The sequence below is a fragment of the Leptinotarsa decemlineata genome, unplaced genomic scaffold, assembly GCF_025532065.1.
Source record: "Leptinotarsa decemlineata unplaced genomic scaffold, Ldec_3_MD MMD2_tig00000882_RagTag_RagTag, whole genome shotgun sequence".
NCBI lineage: Eukaryota > Metazoa > Arthropoda > Insecta > Coleoptera > Chrysomelidae > Leptinotarsa > Leptinotarsa decemlineata.
In genome coordinates, this window is record NW_027412556.1 from 3,274,470 (window position 1) to 3,288,922 (window position 14,453).

The 14,453-nt window shown below is 39.0% G+C and overlaps 1 protein-coding gene across 3 annotated transcripts in view; it reads left to right on the forward strand.

The window, feature by feature from the left end:
* ich (zinc finger protein ichor) overlaps positions 1–14,453 on the forward strand; it is a 70,580-nt gene that overhangs the window by 31,643 nt on the left and 24,484 nt on the right. Inside the window, exon 2 of one of the 3 annotated variants that reach the window (XM_074174815.1) lies at positions 11,019–11,131. The exons of the other annotated variants lie outside the window; for them this stretch is intronic. The gene's annotated coding sequence lies outside the window, so the exon portion shown is untranslated. The remainder of the gene's footprint in view (positions 1–11,018; positions 11,132–14,453) is intronic. 3 annotated transcript variants of the gene reach the window in all.

Sequence of the window (14,453 nt, forward strand, 5' to 3'; positions counted from 1 at the left end):
GTGGTACAATACTTTTATTTGAAAAGCCTCAGCCCAACCAATATGAAAGCTGATTCTACTACTATGGGCGAGTCTGCTCCTTTATTTACAACAGTAAAATATTGGGTAGTAGAGTTTAAATGAGGCCGTACAGGCTGTCAAGACGAGCATCGCAGTGACGACTCCAGAAACGGTGAAGAAAATCCAATGAGAAAGCTGTGCGCAATATTGCTGCCACTTTTGCAAAAATAGTGTCGTGAATATGTTCCAATTGAGTGTTTCCATCTGCAGGACAGGTCATGACTATCTGTTTTGTATACTCCTAGTTTCGGAGTGCCCCAGCGCTCCAATTTTGGACCTCTTCTGTTCTTAATTGTCATTATTGATTCATCTAAAACTATAAACGATTCAAAACTGCTGCACGCCGATGACTTTTAAATATTCAATGTAATAGAAAATTATGGAGACTGCTTAGACTTGAAGTTGTTGGTTCACAGATGGATCAAAAACACCTTCGGGCTCTGATGCAGATATATCAACCTATCTAGGGACCTATGCGACTGTATTCCAAGCGAAAATCTATGTTATTGAATTGTGTGCGGAGAGATTGGTGGAATTCAACCTCATACACAAGTCAATGAGAATTTTCTCGGTCAGTCAAGCAGCGTTGGAAGCTCTTGGCTTCTACCGAGCACCGTCTAAATTGGTAGCTAATTGTCAAAAGCCACTCTCCTCAATAGGAAGTCTTAACAAGTTGTCTCTGGTTCTGGCAAAACCTTCGAAGATTGGCTCAATCTATGGCGATCGTTCACCCTTCGAAGCCTGAAACCAAACAGTTGTTCGACTACACTAGGGATGAACTAAGATGTCCAACAGGCCTCCTTACAGGTCACTGTCATCTGAAGCATCATATGCAGAAACTCGGACTGTCGGAAGACAGTGTGTAGCGCCTCTGTTTGGAAAATGTTGGGAAAGCATAGCATATACTTTTTGCCTGCCCCGCTGCTGACCGAATCAGCTTTTCAGAGTTTGGTTGTACCACATTCTACCATCTGGGACGAATAGGCACACTTACTTTTGACCTAATCTCAACCTAACCTAGAGTTAAATATATTTGATTGGTGTTCTAATAATCGTTTAAATCTTAACATTGCTGAATGGCATGTATTGTATTTTTTTAAAAAGGAAAGTCTAATACAATTTACTGATGAAATTTTTAACGATACCACCAGTCAAGTTAATCAAATGAAATACCTTGGCTATAATTTTGATCAAAAATTCACTTTTGTTTCACATATAGACCAAGCTGTTTCATCCGCTAGTCGAAACACTAGAGAATTCGAGATATAAAGGTGATAATCACGCTATTCTATGCTCATGTAAGGTCCAAACTTCAGTATGGGGCGATGTTACATTTATAATTCTCACCTACAGCTGAAGCTGTTCAAAGAAAGTTCTTGTGTATGAACAATACGTCTCATTTCTCCTAGAGGTTCCTGTTTCAAACAGTATTTTCATTAATGTTATATTATGATGGTATTTCTCACTATTCTCTTTCAATTTTATATGTATAATAATATCTACGCTTATCTTGGCCTATATGTTTTGGTCGATAACAAATGGGCCCGTGAAGGCCATCCAATTCACCAACTACTATATTCTTTGCTGTATCTTGTTCTGCTATATAACAAGCTTCAAGGAATATATAAGTAGTGATTCTTCGTTTATAAGAAACTACAAAATCTTGAACTGCCTGTTACCTAGTATAGTAGTAGCTTCAAAATACCTGCTTTATATCTGATAATTGCCTGTTATATTATTTGCAAATTTTCAGAAAATCCATATACTCCACTGAAATTGTTAGTGTCATACAACATATCATTGATTCAATTCCATTTTGTCCATAATTCTTGGCAAGGCCAGAGTTCAATATTGTCAGTTACGAAGATACGTTGTATTAAAAGTTATCAAAGGGCATATTGTGTATGTACAGTTCAATACAAGATAGTTGCTGCATCCAACATTGTTGAATCAACATTATTGTCTATTATTATCTATTATATCTTGATATTATTTGAATCAAAATACATTGACATATTTTTTTATACTTGAGTAAGCTGAAGAACCACATAGCAGGCATTTTTTGCCTTGTAATATAAGATAGTTGCTGCATCCAACATCGTTTAATTGACAGAATTATCTAATATAGTCATTTAATATTAATATTAATGACGATACATTGAGTTATTTTATCTTTTTATACTTGAGCTAGCCGAAGAACTACATAGCAGGCATTTTTTGCCACGTAATATAAGATAGTTGCTGCAGCCAACGTTGTTTAATTGACAATAATTATCTAAAAAAGTCATTCAATATTATTTGAAATCAAGATTCATTGAGTTATTTTATCTTTTTATAATTGAGCTAGCCGAAGAACCACATAGCAGGCATTTTTTGCCACGTAATAAAAGATAGTTGCTGCAGCCAACGTTGTTGAATTGACAATAATTATCTAAAAAAATCATTCAATATTATTTGAAATCAAGATTCATTGAGTTATTTTATCTTTTTATAATCGAGCTAGCCGAAGAACCACATAGCAGGCATTTTTTACCACGTAATATAAGATAGTTATACTAGCAACTATCAACTATCAGCAACTATGGTGAATTATCTAATATAGTCATTTATTATTATTTGAAATCACGATGCATTGAGTTATTTTATCCTTTTATAATTGAGCTAGCCGAAGAACCACATAATAGGCATTTTTTGCTACGTAATACAAGATAGTTGCTACAGCCAACTTGAATTGACATAATTATCTAATATAATCATTTAATATTATTTTAAATCACGATACATTGAGTTATTTTATCTTTTTATACTTGAGCTAGCCGAAGAACCACATAGCAGGCATTTTTTGCCACGTAATATAAGATAGTTGTTGCATCCAACATTGTTGAATTGACAGAATTATCTACTATAGTCATTCAATATTATTTGAAATCACGATACACTGAGTTATTTTATTGGATGCAGCAACTATCTGAGATAGTTGTTGCATCTAAGATAGTTGCTGCATCCAATATTGTTGAATTGACAGAATTATCTAATATAGTCATTCAATATTATTTGAAATCACGATACATTGAGATTTTATCTTTTTATAATTGAGCTAGCCGAAGAACTACATAGCAGGCATTTTTTGCCACGTAATATAAGATAGTTGTTGCATCCAGCATTGTTGAATTGACAGAATTATCTACTATAGTCATTCAATATTATTTGAAATCACGATACACTGAGTTATTTTATTGGATGCAGCAACTATCTAAGATAGTTGTTGCATCTAAGATAGTTGCTGCATCCAATATTGTTGAATTGACAGAATTATCTAATATAGTCATTCAATATTATTTGAAATCACGATACATTGAGATATTTTATCTTTTTATACTTGAGCTAGCCGAAGAACTACATAGCAGGCATTTTTTGCCACGTAATATAAGATAGTTGTTGCATCCAGCATTGTTGAATTGACAGAATTATCTACTATAGTCATTCAATATTATTTGAAATCACGATACACTGAGTTATTTTATTGGATGCAGCAACTATCTAAGATAGTTGTTGCATCTAAGATAGTTGCTGCATCCAATATTGTTGAATTGACAGAATTATCTAATATAGTCATTTAATATTATTTGAAATCACGATACATTGAGTTATTTTATCTTTTCATACTTGAGCTGGCCGAAGAACCACATAGGAGGCATTTTTTGCCACGTAATATGTTTTTGCTGGTTCACTCTGTATAGTTCGTTATTGTACTCTTATTGTACTTTACATACAGATGGGAAGCATTTTTGTAAACGTTCCTGAATCCAGGTCAAAGACAATATATCCTCGTGTTCTCGGCGAGTGGGCGCTTTAAAAAATGACAATAATAATACATAACCTAGATTTCTGAAAAAATGCGTCCATCACAAACGTATGCGGGCGACATACCGTAATAAATATACAATAATTGAAGAAGACATTGTTGAAGCCGAAATTGTGGAGCCCTTATATTTTCAACTTATCGTTATAACGGGTCGTCGGTCTAAATGTACCAGATAAAAACCCGTTAGCGAATTCTACTAATGATTGGGTCATTGTTTGTAAATGACTTTGGAAAGATTTACAGGCATATTGTCTATAGGACCAATATCGCTGAAAGATCTCGGAGTGGAGTTATGTTTATTATGAACGATACCGATGCTAATCTGGAGTGAATGGTAGGTACTGGTAAATCACTATAATAAATTAATTCGGTCCGACATTGAATTGAGTATAATTGGTTTTGCATGTGAATACTTGAGATAAAAGTTGCCTACTGGCGAGAAATTGTCAATTATAAGTACGAATGGGTTTTTGCAAAAGTCTCTCGTGGGTATTTTGAGGCTGCGGAGCACATTGATTGTTTTGCAAATTATTAGGTTATTCACAAGTTTTGTACGTTTTTATGAGTCTACTTTTGACTGTGCTCGGGATTCTATGTAGCCAACGAAGGCCGTTTTTGCCTAGTCCTGATTGGCGAATGTTCACCTCCGGTGAGAAAATTATCGAAGTGCTTGGGAAGATGGTAGTCGATTGGCGAGAGGTCTGAGGAGTATAGTGGATGAAGCAGAACTTTGACGTTCAATTCGTTCAATTTTCGAACGGAGATTTGTGAAACGTGCAGACGAGCGTTGTCGTGGAGCAGGATCGGACTTGTGTTGACCAATGCCAGCTGCTGACGCAATTTTAGGTACATAGGAATGAAAGTGGGTTTTCTGCCGATAAATCAAATCGTGTGGCACCCACTTTTCGAACCTGTCGACCTTCCCAATACGTTTTAACCTAATACGTTTAAACCAGGCTCCCCAAATCCTCATCTTGGATTACCATAGGCCGACCACTTCGGGGCTTATGTTCGAGGCTAAAATGTCCGGAACGATATGTCAATATTTCATTGTTTTGATAGAGAACATTGGAAGCTCCAGCATGAAATGACTCTAATCAAAGCACTGGTGAATGGGTAATGCTTCTGGTAGAGGCAGTGCTATAAAGAGACAGAGACAGCCGTAATGTTGTACGTACGCGAATGTGAGCAACTATGGTCAATTCAATTTATGACTTGCCATATGTACAATTTTGTACCCAACTGGTCAATAAAGAATTTGAATTTGTACTTAATAATGTGACAAACATCCAGCTAAGGACATGTACAAACTAGTACAGGAAACAAGACTGTTGAAATGGGTGACATGACAAGATGTGAGTTCGCAATAAATTACATAATATTTCAAGAATAAACTAGATTCATTTCTTTCATATTATGCTTAGGTTCTTTCCAACATTGGAAATTTCATGAGGAATAAACGTAAGTATCTTGAGGGCTTGTGATTGAACACTGGGAAAATGTCAACCGGTTTGTTATTACAACCATTGAAATTCATTTCTAAGACTTTCTAGTTAGACTGTTAGTAAGGCAGGTATTCTTGTACGTACTGCTTCTAAAAATTTTCGACAGTTTCTTCATTGGTTATTGTTGTATAGTGTAGGTATTCAAGTTAATTGGATATTTGAAACCTGTCAAATAGCTATGAATATTATTAAAAAATTATTTCGAATGAAAGCAACAATATTGATTCTGAAAAAACTCATCTTCTAAGATTTATGAAATCTTTCAAACCGGAACAGTTTTGTAAGTAGAACGTAGTGAATTTATTACCTTTTACACAACTGAAATATATCTGTTCGCCTCTGAGATATTCAAAGCGAGAATTTTAAGTGGAACCCCTGTATACTATCTATCCATCTGAAGAATGCGATGATGTGACATTCGTTTCACATTTAAAAAGCCACGAATCCGCCTCAGCATCAATACCGTGGCCTAACTGTTCATTTCACAACTGTAGCTACGAATTTTTTTGTCATCAACAATTCTCTGCATAGTTCAATTGTATGCTAATTCAGGCTGTCCTTTTTTCGGCGAAACAGTTAACTTGATGAAGCCTTTGTTATCCATCATTATATCATAAAGTAGGCGGGTTGTTAGGAAGAGTCATCTCTTGGATGGTTATTGACGAAAAAGGTGAGCGTGCGGAATTCATGAATATCGTATTTACTGTTAATTGTTTGAATATATTGATTTAAAAAGATATGGTTATAATATTACGAATCTTTCGAGTGTATCCTCACTAGATTTTAAACTAATTCTAATTGTTCTTTCCAACAAACAGATCATAATAAATTTTTTCATATACTTTTTTGTTCACTACCTGTGATTGACGTATACATATCAATTCATAGATTAGCGTATATCTGATTTGGACAATGTTGTGAACAATAGTGGATTCTTTTTAGATATTTTTACTGGTCTCAAAAAGTTTGACACTTACCTGGCTGTAAAAAAATATCGTGTGGCAGCGTATGGCAGCACATTACATTCCAAAATTGCTGAATTTTGACCAAAAAACCGTCGCATGAGCATGAACATCGAAAGCAAAGTCCAATCGTCCCAATGGAAGAACCCAGGAGAGCCAAGACCATTAAAAGGATGCCAAGTTCGATCAAATGTCAAAATTTTGCTAACTGTTTTCTTCGATTACCGATTAGACAATACCGTAATCATGCCTCAGCCACCGTATTCCCCAGATTTGCCTCCCTACGACTTGTTCTGTTTCCAAGATTGAAGAGATTCATGGAAGGACCGTGTTTTGTTTGTTTTATCGAATGTGGATGGTAACACACCGATGTATCGAATGAAACAGAAGTTTTTCGTCAGTTCATGAAATTCTTCAATATTGCGTGATATTCCAATGACTTGTTTGACCGTTGAGTTGATCGATTTTCAGGAATTCACATTCAGCTGGAGAGAGAGGCTAGATGGACTGCATAAAGACCTGTGCACATTGCCAATGCAAAAATCAATTAAAAGCAGAGTGTATCAGACTGTTAGTTGACATTGTCAACATTGGTCCAATTGTCAACTACGAACTGCCTTATAAAGTACTGTTCCCGAGCAGAGAGATCTGGATCCTTCGGAAGAAGGAAATATTAAGAGCAGATAGTTGTTAGTTTACAGATAGATCAAAAACACCTTCAGGTTCTGGTCCAGGTGTTTTCAGTCACAGAACCAGGACAGAAATATCAAGCCACCTAGGAACCTATGCGACTGTATTTCAAGCGGAAACTTACGCGGAGAGACTGGAAGAATCCAACCTCATACACAAGGCAATAAAAATATTCTCAGACAGTCAAGCGGCGTTGGAAGCTCTTGGCTTCTACTGAGCAACGTCTAAATTGGTAGCAAATTGCCAAAAACGATTCTCCTCGATAGGAATACTTAACGGACTGTCTCTGGTTTGGATTCCTGGCCATACTGGCCTGGACTCCCTTGCGAAGGAGGGTGCTGCAAGCAGCTCCATCGGAACAGAACCTGTCATTGTCATCGCTTTAGGCTTTGTCAAACAAAGATCGCCAGTAGGGATAAACTACGATGTCTAACAGGCCTTCTCATAAATTTGGAACATTATTGGACACTATTTATGAGGTGTTATATGTTTGGAATATTGTATATCATGAAACTTTTGGTTCCTCTTCGAAAGCACCTAATTTTCACCCAAGAATAGAAACCCTAGTGATTCACTTTTGTTTTATCGAAAACTTTCGACGCGAGAAATGATTCGACACAACATTCTACACATGTTGATAGATGGTACAAGAATCGAAATCTGTCGCGCGTATCTTCAATGGACCATAATGTAGAAAAGTCTTCCACCCAATATAAGTTTATTCCCAAATGCAACATTGAGAGTTGAAGTGCCAACTTGACATTTTCAACTAGTTTCGGTTGGAATGTGTTCAGCAACTCGGTGAACATAATGTAGAAATTAATTGGATCTCTTCATTATTTCTTCATCGAAATTGCCGTAGGTCGAGAGTTTTTGACAAAATTTGTTACAGGGAAGAGGGGTCTACGTGATCACACTGGGGATATTCTATGCGTCTTGTTTCCACCGCTTTCCAACAGTGACTTCCTAACTTTGACAATTGATAACGACCATCTCATTGATGGTACATCTGCTAAATTAGTTGTCAGTTACTCAGTCTGTTTTAACAAATCACCATGGGCGGATATATCATTCAACAACATGTGGAAATGAAAGAATTGTTTTGTCAAAATGGGTGTCCTGTTCGGGCAACGTACCGCACGCTTCTCCTATTTTGCGGTCACCATAATCGTCCTACCGAGAGAACTATTCACAATGTGGTGGATAAATTTGTGTCCACTGGTTCAGTAAACGATCGACCAACACCCGTACGTCGACGAAACGCAAGATCTGCTGAAAAAATCGCCTCTCTCTGTGAGAGAGTGCAGGATAATTCGAGGCAGTCGAATAATTCGGCATTTCGCAGACCACAACTTGGCGAATTTCGTGTCGTGACTTGGACCTGCACCCGTACGAAATTTAACTGACTCAGGACCTGAAGGTAAACGACCATAGATGATGACGTGTGTTCGTAGTTGACAACTTTCATCGAAAAATCATCTTCAGAGATGAATAGGTTAGGTTAGGTCCAAAGTGAGTGGGTCCCCCACCGCAACCTGCATCACACACGACCAAATAAACCCAGCTTCTTAACGAAGCCGATTAGTTTGTATGGTGAGGGGTCTTCCAGGTCAGATGGTAAGAGTACGGCTCTGCCGAACTCTAAAAACCTGATTCGGTCCCAAGCGCGGCAGACACAAAGCATATGCTCTGCTGTTTCATCGTTCATGAGGTATTCGGATAGTCAAGGTGCAAGATTCTTACCTGGACACCCGCGACAACCTTTCCATATGAGGGTTTCTGCACGTCAGCTACACCTGACGATGCCTTAGATTCAACCGTGTAAGGCTTTTTCTCCTCAGGTTTTGGTTAATCATCACTTGAGCGCAAACGTTTGCATACCTGCTCATGGGGGGTTTGTTCCTCCACCTGAGACAGATTCTGCATACGCCGCTCAAGAATTTGGTGCAAGGCGGTTTTATAAGGTACCCCGCTCTTGAAGAGGCGAATCAGTCGTTTCCTGGCTGCACCACTAAACCTTTTTTTAGGTTCAGTTATTGGATCAGGAGTTGGGGAGTTCAGAAGCTCTCGCTCCTGAACAAAATTCACAGGGAGGTCAGTTGGAGTCGTAAGCTCGACATCCATCTTCTCTATAGACTCAGCGTCAGAAAGAATTTTTAAGTTTACACTGTCCATAAAAGTTCCACGAATAGCTAGGGAAAGACGGGTAGAGCCCTGCATTACCGTGACAAGGTGATGCTACGACGGGAGGGCGCCCGGTATCTCGAAGGTTCCGTAGAAATAGCTGATAGGATGTGTCATTCATCTTCTCGGCATGGATACACACAGCTTAGGATTAAGCTATCGTTGGAATGCCATTCAGTTAGGGAATAACAGAACCATAAGTGATTCTCTCATTCCCGTATCCAGCGGGGCTACGTGGAAGCAGGCATCCGATGGCGGGTTTGCTCAACCCCCACATCCCAAGCCAATGCACTCGCCAAAAACAGCATGCACAGTGGTTCAGGCAGTGAACGATACCAATCCACACGAGATCCAAGAGCGTCCAATGAATCCCGAAAAAGTCACTGTTTGGTGTGTATTATGGGCTGGCGGTGTTATCGGTCCGATAACGATATTGCTCAGATCATCTCTGTTAACGGCAAACACTATAGATCGATGATTACCAACTTCTTTTGGCCTGAATTGGATGATCTGGGCACCAATCGAACAGATGTGTGTGGTTATCAAGATTGTCAGTCCGAATTTCCTTTGAATTTGATTTCCAATCTTTTCTTGAAATTCTGTAGACTGAACGATTTATATTCATTCGGTAATTGGTTATAGAGCCTGCCGTCATTGAAAGAAAAATTGCGAGTATAAATGGAACTGCGATGCTTTGAGATTACTAAGATATTTTTATGTCGCGTCCGAGAGTTGGGTACGCTTGAAAACAACTTCAATGTCTCAGAAAGATAAGCTGGTCTTCGTATAGGAGAGTTTTGTGAGTAACTGTGAGGAGGTGTAGTTTTCTCACATTCTGCATTGAAAGCCAACCTGATTCTCCCATTTTGTGGCTAATTTGGTCAAATTTGCGACATCCGTATGAGTACCTTATGCAAGCATTTTGTATTCTCTGCAGACGGAAGAAATCGCATAGGCGTGAGGAAGGTCCATAAACACTGTCACAATATGAGAGCTGTGAAAAAATGAAACCTTCGCATAATAACAGCTTCATCTTCGTGGAAAGATCACGATTCGGTTACAATTGTCTGAGAGTATTATATGACCTGTTGCTGACCTGTCCCGAAAATCTCAGCTCAGTGTCTAGATACAAACCTAGATTCCGGCACTCCTTGACCTGAGGGAGGTAGTCATTTCCAATTTTGATTCTTATCTGTCCAATGGCTGAACGAAGATTTTTTCCCATTGAGCTTCAGATTGTTTGCCGTAGCTATGTCCAACAATGACTGAAGATCTTGATTTATTAATATTTCTTAGTGAGTTATGGAAGTCAAGTTGAAAGTGGAGTATATTTGTGTGTCTTCGGCATTATGGTGAGTTTGACTATTCTTTATGTATTCCTGGTAATCCGATATATAAATACTGAATAGCAAGGGACCTGAGATTGAACCCTGTGGTACTCCATATGCAACACTCAATGCTTCAGATCTATCGTTGTCTATCACTACCCTTTGTGCGAGATTAGTTAGGAAATCTCGTATGAATTCAACAGAATCAGATGAAAAACCAAAAAATGTAAGCTTTGTACAAACAATGTGATGATCTAAGGTATCAAAAGCTTTACTATAGTCAAGAAGGACCGGACAAGTAAGATTTCCTTCATCACTAGATTTTATTGTATCATCTTTGATTTTCAACATGGCTGTTGTACATTAGAGATTATTTGAGCGGAATCAACGTGTTCCAATAGTTGCTCTTTCATTATTATTTCAGGTACTTTCGACAAGGTTGGCAGAATGCTAACCGGACGTAAATCTGAATATTCTGTTGGCGAAGAGCATTTGGGAAGAGGGAGAACCAAGGCATGTTTCCATATTGAGGGAAAGGTACCGCTAGAGATGCATTTATTCATTATGAAAGTTATGTGTTCGTCAGTACCTACAGTATTACTTTTAATTTTTCGTAGGTATTTCAAAATGGTTGTATATATTTGTCAAGAAGAGACCATTGATAAGGATTTTTCATCGGATAGGTATTTCATCTTAAAAGAATGAAGTCTGTTTCTTCTAGGAATGAGGTTCCGCACTGTGCCATAGTTATAATAAGTGTCACAAGTCATTACTTTCCAGCTCGAAGTACTTCACACCTATTAGTTGAAAATTCACACCGGCGATTCATCTTTCATAACAAACAAATACTTACCATTACACTCGGAATAAACAAAGCGAAATGGGAGTAGGCCAGGGAACGAGTCCACTAGCTTCACTTTCAATTAACGGTGCTGGAATCGGCGATCATAGCGCAATATTTCGAAACCATGACGCACGAGGGTACCGTTAGGGCTGCGCGATGTTGCCTCCGTATCGCACGAGAGAAAGTGAAGATGGTCTCTTTTGAAAAGTGAGTAGTCTGGCGAGTTGATGGAATTTCCGCGGATGATGAGAAACGGCACCATCCGGATATCCAAGTTTGAATTGTGGTGGCACACCATACATAGCCTGTTTAGAAGAACTGACAACTTATATTAAAGTCCAGTAAGAGTCCAAAAACGAATAGCACAAACTAACTCAATTGGCATAACATGAATTAACTCAATTTTGGAAAGTAAATAGGTCTAACGGTTTGAAGGAATTTCGCGGATCGTGAGAAACGGACTGATCCGAATGTTGGAATTCGAATTGTGCAGCACACTATGAAAAGCCTGTTCAAATGAACTGGCAACTCAGCAATCGTTGTCATGATCCCAAAACAAGGTCAGAACCTGCTGTTCCCACAGAACTATCGCCTGATCAGTCTGCTCTCGTCGGCAGCTAAGCTGGCTGAAAGAGTCTGCAAAGACTCAACGAAGAAGTTGAGAACCGAAATGTTCTGCCTGACGAACAATTTGGCTTCAGGAGAGAACACTCCACTGAGCTACAGGCACTGAGACTGCTCGCAGAGCTAAATCATAATCGAAAAGTTCATGTTGTTCTTTTAGACATCTCGAATGCCTTCGACCATGTATGGCACGAATGTCTTCTGCATAAGCTAGTCGCGTTCGACCTGCCTCGGGGACTGATCCGGTGGATTGGGTCTTTCCTGAAAGACAGAACATTTCAGGTTAGAGCAAAGGGCTGTCTGTCTGACGACAGAGAGATTCTCGCCGGAGTGCCACAGGGGGCTGTGCTCTCCCCTACGCTGTACTTTTTTTACACCAGTGACCAGTGACTCAGGCGATAACCATGGGAAGAACGATATCTTCTCCGGCCAGAAAAGTGAGGATCTTTGGAAGGGAGATCGACTGATAAGCGCGGGTAAAGTACCTCGGTCTTCTAATAGACTGTAGGCTCACCTGGAATCAAGGATCGAGGGCCGGATAGCTAGTCTGTACTCTCTGATCAACAGAAGATCTAAAATGAGCCTTATAAACAAAATTACCATCTACAATACGATGTTCAAGCCTGTCATCATGTATGCTTTAGGCGTCTGGGGACAAGCGGCTCCGTCTAACATCTCCAACCTGGAGATATTACAAAATAAGCTGATATGGATGATTTTTAATGTTCTGTGGTTCGTGCAGAACCACAGAACATCCAACCATCCATCCAACTGAGCACTTTCATACTGCCACCACCTCTTATTCATGAACCCATTTGTCCTGACAAAAATCAGCTGCAAGGGAAAGGGAGCTAGGCTTCAACCTGATTGAACTGAAAATGGTTTTCCACTGGCAACTCACTCTGCAGTTGAGACGATGAAAGAATGCGTATACGTCATCATTTTGTGCATTGGATATGAGTTAAAAACTAATAGCACCAACTATCTCAATTGGCACAACTCAATTGGCATAAAACGAATTAACTCAATTGTGGAAAGTAAATGGTCCTGGTACAGTTTTTGCATCTGGTGTAAGTCCACAAACTAATGAAAACGAAACGATATATCTACAGCTCCAAAAAGCTAACTCTTTAATGAAGAATTGTAGAAATATAGAAAAAAAAGTTCAATATCTGTTTTCCGTTAACCTTCTTTCGAACGACAACCCTCAGAGATGGAACTTGTGCGAGCTAATGATCAACGAAGTTTTATTTTCCAACATGCTGTTCCTGTTTCCATATATGGACCTCTTCCCCCAACTCAGATAGCACGACGACTATTTTGGGACCAATGGAACCAGAGGCAACGTCAAATCATCTATAGGATGTCGGTGGGTATCCCAATTGTGTCACTGAGCAACAGAAATCACTATTCTCTGGCTTCCTAGGACTTCCCAAGATGACCTGTATCGCATGAGAGAAGATATTCTGGCGGATTGAAGGATTTGTGCGAATGGTCGGAAACAGGACAATCTTTCAGGTCAGATGGTCTGGCAACTTACTTATGCACCTTTGCTCGATAACCTTGTTTGCTTGCAACTTTCAGCAGGATTACTTTGCTAACTTGTTAGCCCTGTTATGATTGATTTATGATTCATGCACAAGTAGCAAGTCGTAAGACTTGATCTTCCTCATCTGTTACCTCTGGTCACTCACTTACGACTCCTACACATGAATATTATTAATAAATATGTGCCTACTTTATGTCGAAGATGAAGTGGAGCTATCATGGAAAGATACAAAGCTGGTTGAATTGAGAAAACGTTTCCTATTTGAGAGCATATTCAAATGACGTTTCAAAATTAAGGAAATTTCCGAAGGCATTTGAAAAGAATCGAAATTCGATAATTTCGTTTCGATTCATTTCTGACGTTATTTGAGAAGATTGGAAAACACTTTCACATTGTCATTTTTCGAGATGTACAGTATGCCACTCACAGATTTTAAACTTGGGGTTTAGGTCCCAAAAAATCCATTGGATTTATGTGATGATTGTTAGACCAATGATCACTTATGGTGCAATTACCTGGTGGCATAAGGCTTAATAGAAAACGGCCCAGGCGAAGCTTTCTGGCCTACAGAGACAGGCAGTGGTGCCATCAGTACCACATCGTCAGCCGCCAAGGAGATCCTTCTAGATCCACCTCCTCTTCTCATTTTTCTGGAGAGAGAGGCTAGATGGGCTGCATATAGACTTGTGCATATTGACAATTGCACAAATCAATTTTATGCAGAGTACAACAAACTGTTGGTTGACACTGGAAGTCACAGCATTCTGGAAATGATCTCTGACTCTATGCCTTCAACTATCAACTACGAACTGCCTTATAAAGTACTGTTCCCGAGTAGAGAG